The sequence below is a fragment of the Arachis hypogaea genome, chromosome 14 (assembly GCF_003086295.3).
Source record: "Arachis hypogaea cultivar Tifrunner chromosome 14, arahy.Tifrunner.gnm2.J5K5, whole genome shotgun sequence".
In the NCBI taxonomy this organism is placed as follows: Eukaryota; Viridiplantae; Streptophyta; class Magnoliopsida; order Fabales; family Fabaceae; genus Arachis; species Arachis hypogaea.
The window spans coordinates 44,793,965-44,801,736 of record NC_092049.1 but is presented as its reverse complement, the minus strand read 5'-3'; the positions used below and the strand labels follow the sequence as shown (position 1 = coordinate 44,801,736).

Here is a 7,772-nt window from a genome sequence, read left to right as displayed (position 1 = left end):
TTTTGATTACTTGTAGGTGAAGAAATGGTGGAAAAAGGAATTTTTGGCACACTTTTGAAGTTAGAGCACGCTTTGGACCTGAGGCCGCACTTTGAAAAGCGTGACCCATGACCATGAAGCCTTGGCCTTATTATCATGAAATATCATGCATGCATGCATTTAATTAGAATGAATTAAATGAATGAGCTTTACGGCATTACTAAGTAATTAAAATTAATGAAAGCATGCATGCATTTGATTAATTGATATCATCATGCATCGGCATTGAAGAATGAATGAAATGAATGCATGAAGTACATTATTAAAGCAAATTGCTTTAACGTAATGCGTTGGCATTAATTAATGAATGCATGCATGATTATTAAATGCCAATGAATAAATAAATGAACATTAGCGTTCATTAGGAAATGAGCACTAAGTTGGCAATGAAAAGAATGAAGCAAGCGTTCATTATGCCAAGCAAGTAGTGTTCATTAAAGCAATGGAGCGCCCAACAAGGAAAGCAAGAGAGCGCTATGCAAAGGAGAAGGGCGTTCATTTATTTAACGCTAGCGTTCACACAAGCAATGTTTTCGTGGCCCAACCAAAAGGAAATCAAGGCGCGACACACACCAAAGGGAGCAGCAAGGTTCGAAATGGGGACTGATGAGCGGATAATTTATACGCTTTTTGGCATTGTTTTTACATAGTTTTTAGTATGATTTAGTTAGTTTTTAGTATATTTTTATTAGTTTTTAAATAAAATTCACATTTCTGGACTTTACTATGAGTTTGTGTGTTTTTCTGTGATTTCAGGTAATTTCTGGTTGAAATTGAGGGACTTGAGCAAAAATCAGATTCAGAGGTTGAAGAAGGACTGCAGATGTTGTTGGATTCTGACTTTCCTGCACTCAAAGTGGATTTTTTGGAGCTACAGAAGTCCAAATGGTGCGCTCTCAATTGCATTAGAAAGTGGACATCCAGGGCTTTCCAGCAATATATAATAGTCCATATTTTTCTCGAGTTTAGATGACGCAAACTGGCGTTCAATGCCAGCTCTCTGCCCTATTCTGGAGTTAAACGCCAGAAATAGGTTGCAAAGCAGAGTTAAACGCCAGAAACAGGTTACAAACTGGCGTTCAACTCCAAGGAAGACCTCTACACGTGAAAGCTTCAATGCTCAGTCCAAGCACACACCAAGTAGGCCCGAAAGTGGATTTCTACATCATTTACTCATTTCTGTAAACCCTAGTAACTAGTCTGATATAAATTGGACCTTTTACTATTGTATTAGACATCTTTTTGGATCTTTTGATCATGTTTTGATGATTGAACCCTCTTTGGGAGGCTGGCCATTTGGCCATGTCTGGACCATTATCACTTATGTATTTTCAACGGTAGAGTTTCTACACACCATAGATTAAGGTGTGGAGCTCTGCTGTTCCTCGTGACTTAATGCAAAGTACTATTGTTTTTCTATTCAATTCAAGCCTATTTCTTCTCTAAGATATTTATTCGTACCCAAGAACATGATGAATGTGATGATTATGTGACGCTCATCATCATTCTCGCTTATGAACGCGTGCCTGACAAACACTTCCGTTCTACATGCAAACAAGCTTGAATGTGTATCTCTTAGCCTCCTGATCGTGAGATCAGAGTCTTCGTGGTATAGGCTAGAATTATTGGCGGCAATTCTTGAGATACGGAAAGTCTAAACCTTGTCTGTGGTATTCCGAGTAGGATCTGGGAAGGGATGGCTGTGACGAGCTTCAAACTCGCGAGTGCTGGGCGTAGTGACAGACGCAAAAGGATTACTGAATCCTATTCCAGTATGATCGAGAACCGACAGATGATTAGCCGTGCGGTGACAGCGCATTTTGGACCATTTTCACTGAGAGGACGGGATGTAGCCATTGACAACGGTGATGCCCTACACAAAGCATGCCATGGAAAGGAGTAGGAATGATTGGATGAAGACAGTAGGAAGTAGAGGTTTAGAAGGAACAAAAGCATCTCTATACGCTTATCTGAAATTCTCACCAATGAATTACATAAGTATCTCTATCCTATTTTACGTTTTATTTATCTTTCAATTATTAAAACTCTATAACCATTTGAATCTGCCTGACTGAGATTTACAAGGTGACCATAGCTTGCTTCAAGCCGACAATCTCCGTGGGATCGACCCTTACTCACGTAAGGTTTATTACTTGGACGACCCAGTGCACTTGCTGGTTAGTTGTGCAAAGTTGTGACAAAGAACTAAAATTATGAACGTGCGTATTAAGTTTTTGACGCCGTTACCAAGGAATGAACGATCACGATTTTGCGTACCAAGTTTTTGGCGCCGTTGCCGGGGATTGTTCGAGTTTGGACAACTGACGGTTCATCTTGTTGCTCAGATTAGGTAATTTTATTTTAATTTTAAGATTTTTGTTTTTATTATTTTTAATTTTTGAAAAATTTTCAAAAAAAAAATATTTTAATTAATTTATGTTCTTCAGAATTTTTAAGAAGGAATTCTAGAATTTCATGGGAAATGTTGAATCCTGGCTGGCTGTAAAGTCATGTCTAAATTCTTTTGGACTGAGGGTTCTTCTTCACATGCTTGAACTATGTAAGCTGAAGCTTGGCTGGCCATTGGCCATGTCTAGTATTTTGGACCGGAGCTTTCACTGAAAGCTTGGCTGGCTAGTAAGCCATGTCTAATTCCTGGACCGGAGCTTTAGACTAACATTGCATGATTCCTGGAATTCTCATTAAAAATTTTGAAATCCTTATTTTTTTTTCCAATTAATTTTCAAAAAAAAAACCCAAAAAATTTTTTAATAAAATAAAAAAAACCAAAAATTTGATGTTTCTTGTTTGAGTCTTGTGTTAAATTTTAAGTTTGGTGTCAATTGCATGCTTTTATAATTTTCTTTAATTTTCAAAAACTCATGCATGGTATTCTTCATGATCTTCAAGTTGTTCTTGATGATCTTCTTTGTTTGATCTTTGCATTTTCTTGTTTTGTGTCTTTTCTTGTTTTCCATATGCATTTTCAATTTGTTAGTGTTAAAGTTTGAAAAATTCTAAGTTTGGTGTCTTGCATGTTTTCCTTTTCTTAAAAATTTTCAAAAATAAGTTCTTGGTGTTCATCTTGACATTCAAAGTGTTCTTGATGTTCATCTTAACATTCAACGTGTTCTTGCATGCATCATGTGTTTTGATTCATAATTTTCATGTTTTGAGTCTTTTTGTTATTTAAAAAAAAAATCTTTCCTTTATTCTCTCATAAAATTTTCGAAAATTTGGTTTGATTTAGTCAAAAAGTTTTTAAATTTAGTTGTTTCTTATGAGTCAAATCAAATTTTCAATTTAAAAATTCTATCTTTTTCAAATCTTTTTCAAAAATCAAATCTTTTTCATTTTTTCTTTCATAATTTCAAAATTTTCAAAATTTATTTTCAAAATCTTTTTCTTATTTCTATTTTATATTTTCGAAATTAATGTTAACAATTAATGTGATTGATTCAAAAATTTTAAGTTTGTTACTTGCCTAGTAAGAAAGGTTCAATCTTTAAATTTTAAAATCATATCTTTTTGGTTTCTTGTTAGTCAAGTAATCAACTTTAATTTTCAAAATCAAATCTTTTTAAATTTCTTTTTCAAATATTTTTCAAAATAAATTTCAATCACATCTTTTTCAAAATCAATTTCAAAATCTTTTCCAACTTCTTATCTTTTCAAAATTGATTTTCAAATCTTTTTCAATTAATCTTATCTTGTTTGATTCTTATCTTTTTCAAAACTACCTAACTAATTCTCTCTCTCTAATTTTTGAAAATCACTAACCTCTTTTTCACAATTCATTTTTAATTAACTAATTGTTTTAATTTTTTTTTAATTTCATTTGTCTTTTTTTTTTAAATTTTTGAATTATAACTAATATTTAAAATAAAAACAAAAATATTTTTATTTTATTTTATTTAATTTTCGAATTCTTCTCTCTCTCACCCCCTTCTATTTATTTATTTATCTACTAACACTTCTCTTCTACTCAAAAATTTGAACCCTCTCTTCCTCTTGGTGTTCGAATTTCTCTTCTTTTATTATTTTCTTCTTATACTTACATAAGGAATTTCTGTACTATGACATAGAGGATTCCATATTTTCTTTTGTGTTCTCTTCTTTTTCATATGAGCAGGAACAAGGATAAGAACATTCTTGTTGAAGCTGATCCTGAACCTGAAAGGACTCTGAAGAGGAAGCTAAGGGAAGCTAAAGCACAACTCTCTGGAGAAAATCTGACAGAAATTTTCGAAAAAGAAGGAGACATGGCCGAAAATAATAACAATGCAAGGAAGATGCTTGGTGACTTTACTGCACCAAATTCCAATTTACATGGAAGAAGCATCTCAATCCCTGCCATTGGAGCAAACAATTTTGAGCTAAAGCCTCAATTAGTTTCTCTGATGCAACAAAACTGCAAGTTTCATGGACTTCCATCAGAAGATCCTTTTCAGTTCTTAACTGAATTCTTACAAATCTGTGATATTGTTAAGACCAATGGGGTTGATCCCGAGGTCTACAGGCTTATGCTTTTCCCGTTTGCTGTAAGAGATAAAGCTAGAATATGGTTGGACTCTCAACCTAAAGATAGCCTGAACTCTTGGGATAAGCTGGTCACGACTTTCTTAGCCAAGTTCTTTCCTCCTCAAAAGCTTAGCAAGCTTAGAGTGGATGTTCAAACCTTCAAACAGAAAGAAGGTGAATCCATCTATGAAGCTTGGGAGAAATATAAGCAACTGACTAAAAAGTGTCCTTCTGATATGCTTTCAGAATGGACCATCCTGGATATATTCTATGATGGTCTGTCTGAATTATCAAAGATGTCATTAGACCATTCTGCAAGTGGATCCATTCACCTAAAGAAAACACCTGCAGAAGCTCAGGAACTCATTGACATGGTTGCAAATAACCAGTTCATGTACACTTCTGAAAGGAATCCTGTGAGTAATGGGACGCCTCAGAGGAAGGGAGTTCCTAAAATTGATACTCTGAATGCCATATTGACTCAGAACAAAATATTGACTCAACAAGTCAATATGATTTCTCAGAGTCTGAATAGATTGCAAGCTGCATCCAACAGTACTTAAGAGGCATCTTCTGAAGAAGAAGCTTATGATCCTGAGAACACTGCAATAGCAGAGGTGAATTACCTGAAGGAACCCTATGGAAATACCTATAATTCCTTATGGAGAAATCATCCAAATTTCTCATGGAAGGATCAACAAAAGCCTCAACAAGGCTGTAATAATGGTAGAAGAAACAGGTTTAGCAATAGCAAGCCTTTTCCATTATCCACTCAGCAACAGACAAAGAATTCTGAGCAGAATCCATCTAGCTTAGCAAACATAGTCTCTGATCTATCTAAGGCCACTTTAAGTTTCATGAATGAAACAAGGTCCTCCATTAGAAATTTGGAGGCACAAGTGGGCCAGCTGAGTAAAAGAGTCACTGAAACCCTTCCTAGTACTCTCCCAAGCAATACAGAAGAGAATCCAAAAAGAGAGTGCAAAGCCATTACCTTACTTGGTGTAGCCGAACCCAAAGAGGAGGAGGAGAACGTGAATCCTAGTGAGGAAGACCTCCTGGGACGTTCACTGACTAATAAGGAGTTTCCCTTTGAGGAACCAAAAGAATCTGAGGAAGATGAAGAAGATGAAGACATTGCTGAAGAGCAAGTTGCTCAATATTTAGGAGCAATCATGAAGCTGAATGCCAAATTATTTGGTCATGAGACTTGGGAGGATGAACCTCCATTGCTCATCAAGGAACTAAATGCCTTGGTTCAGCAAACTCTACCTCAAAAGAAATAGGAACCTGGTAAATTCCTAATTCCCTGTAACATAGGCACAATGACCTTTGAGAAGGCTCTGTGTGGCCTAGGGCCAGGCATAAACTTAATGCCACTCTCTATAATGGAGAAACTAGGAATCTTTGAGGTGCAAGCTGCCAGAATCTCATTAGAGATGGTAGATAACTCAAGAAAACAGGCTTATGGACTAGTAGAGGACGTGCTAGTAAAGGTTGAAGACCTTTACATCCCTGCTGATTTCATAATCCTAGACACTGGGAAGGATGAGGATGAATCCATCATCCTTGGAAGACCCTTCCTAGCCACAGCAAGAGCTGTGATTGATGTGGACAGAGGAGAATTGGTCCTTCAACTGAGTGAGCACAACCTTGTGTTTAAAACTCAAGGATCTCCTTCTGTAACTATGGAGAAGAAGCATGAAAAGCTTCTCTCACTGTAGAGTCAACCAAAGCCCCCACAGTCAAACTCTAAGTTTGGTGTTGGGAGGCCACAACCAAACTCTAAGTTTGGTGTTGAACCCCCACATTCAAACTCTAAGTTTGGTGTTGGGAGGTCCCAACAATGCTCTGAACATCTGTGAGGCTCCATGAGAGCTCATTGTCAAGCTATTGACTTTAAAGAAGCGCTTGTTGGGAGGCAACCCAATGTTATTTAATTATATCTATTTTATTTTCTATTGTTATTTTATTTTTTTAGGTTGATGATCATGTGGAGCCACAAAAAAACTACTGAAAAATCAAAAACAGGCAGCAGTCTGGCGTTAAACGCCAGTATTGCATACAAAAGGCGTTTTTACACACCTAATTGGAGCAGGGATGTTAAGTCCTTGACCCCACTGGATCTGTGGACCCCACAGGATCCCCACCTACCCTAACTCTCTCTCTTCACACCTTTTCATAACCCTCTTTCCCAAATACCCTTCACCAATCACCTCAGTCACTCTTCCCCACACCTCTTAACCACTCACATCCCTCCATTCTTCCCCATACACCCCACCTACCTCCAAAATTCAAACTCTTTTCCCTCCCAAACCCAACCCTAATGGCCGAACCCTAAACCTCCCCCCACTCCTATATAAACCCCTCATTCCTTCTTCATTTTCACCCATCACAACCCTTTCTTCTTCCCCTTGGCCGAATACACACCTCTCTCTCTCTCCTCCATTTTTCTTCTTCTTCTCCTTCTTTCTTTCTTCTTTTGCTCGGGGACGAGCAAACATTTAAGTTTGGTGTGGTAAAAACACTGCTTTTTGTTTTTCCATAACATTAATGGCACCTAAGGCCAGAAAAACCTCAAGAAAGAGGAAAGGGAAGGCAATTACTTCCACCTCTGAGTCATGGGAGATGGAGAGATTCATCTCAAAAGTCCATCAAGACCACTTCTATGAAGTTGTGGCCAAGAAGAAAGTGATCCCTGAGGTTCCTTTCAAGCTCAGAAAGAGCGAATATCCGGAGATCCGACAAGAGATTAGAAGAAGAGGATGGGAAGTTCTCTCTAATCCTATTCAACAAGTCGGGACCTTAATGGTTCAAGAGTTCTATGCAAACGCATGGATCACTAGGAACCATGATCAAAGTGTGAACCCGAATCCAAAGAATTGGCTTACCATGGTTCGGGGGAAATACTTAGATTTCAGTCCGAAAAATGTAAGGTTGGCGTTCAACTTGCCAATGATGCAAGAAAATGCACGCCCCTACACTAGAAGGGTCAACTTTGATCAAAGGTTGGACCAAGTCCTCATGGACATATGTGTGGAAGGAGCTCAATGGAAAGTTGACTCAAGAGGCAAGCCGGTTCAATTGAGAAGACCGGACCTTAAGCCTATAGCTAGAGGATGGTTGGAGTTCATCCAACGCTCAAATATTCCTACTAGCAACCGATCTTAAGTTACTGTAGACCAGGCCATCATGATCCATAGTATCATGAT

At 37.4% G+C, this 7,772-nt stretch overlaps 1 non-coding gene across 1 annotated transcript; it reads right to left on the bottom strand.

The window, feature by feature from the left end:
• Positions 1-4,694: 4,694 nt before the first annotated feature.
• LOC112745264 (small nucleolar RNA R71) lies at positions 4,695-4,802 on the bottom strand. Its single transcript, XR_003173200.1, has one exon. It is a non-coding gene; the product is annotated as a small nucleolar RNA R71 (small nucleolar RNA).
• Positions 4,803-7,772: the final 2,970 nt, after the last annotated feature.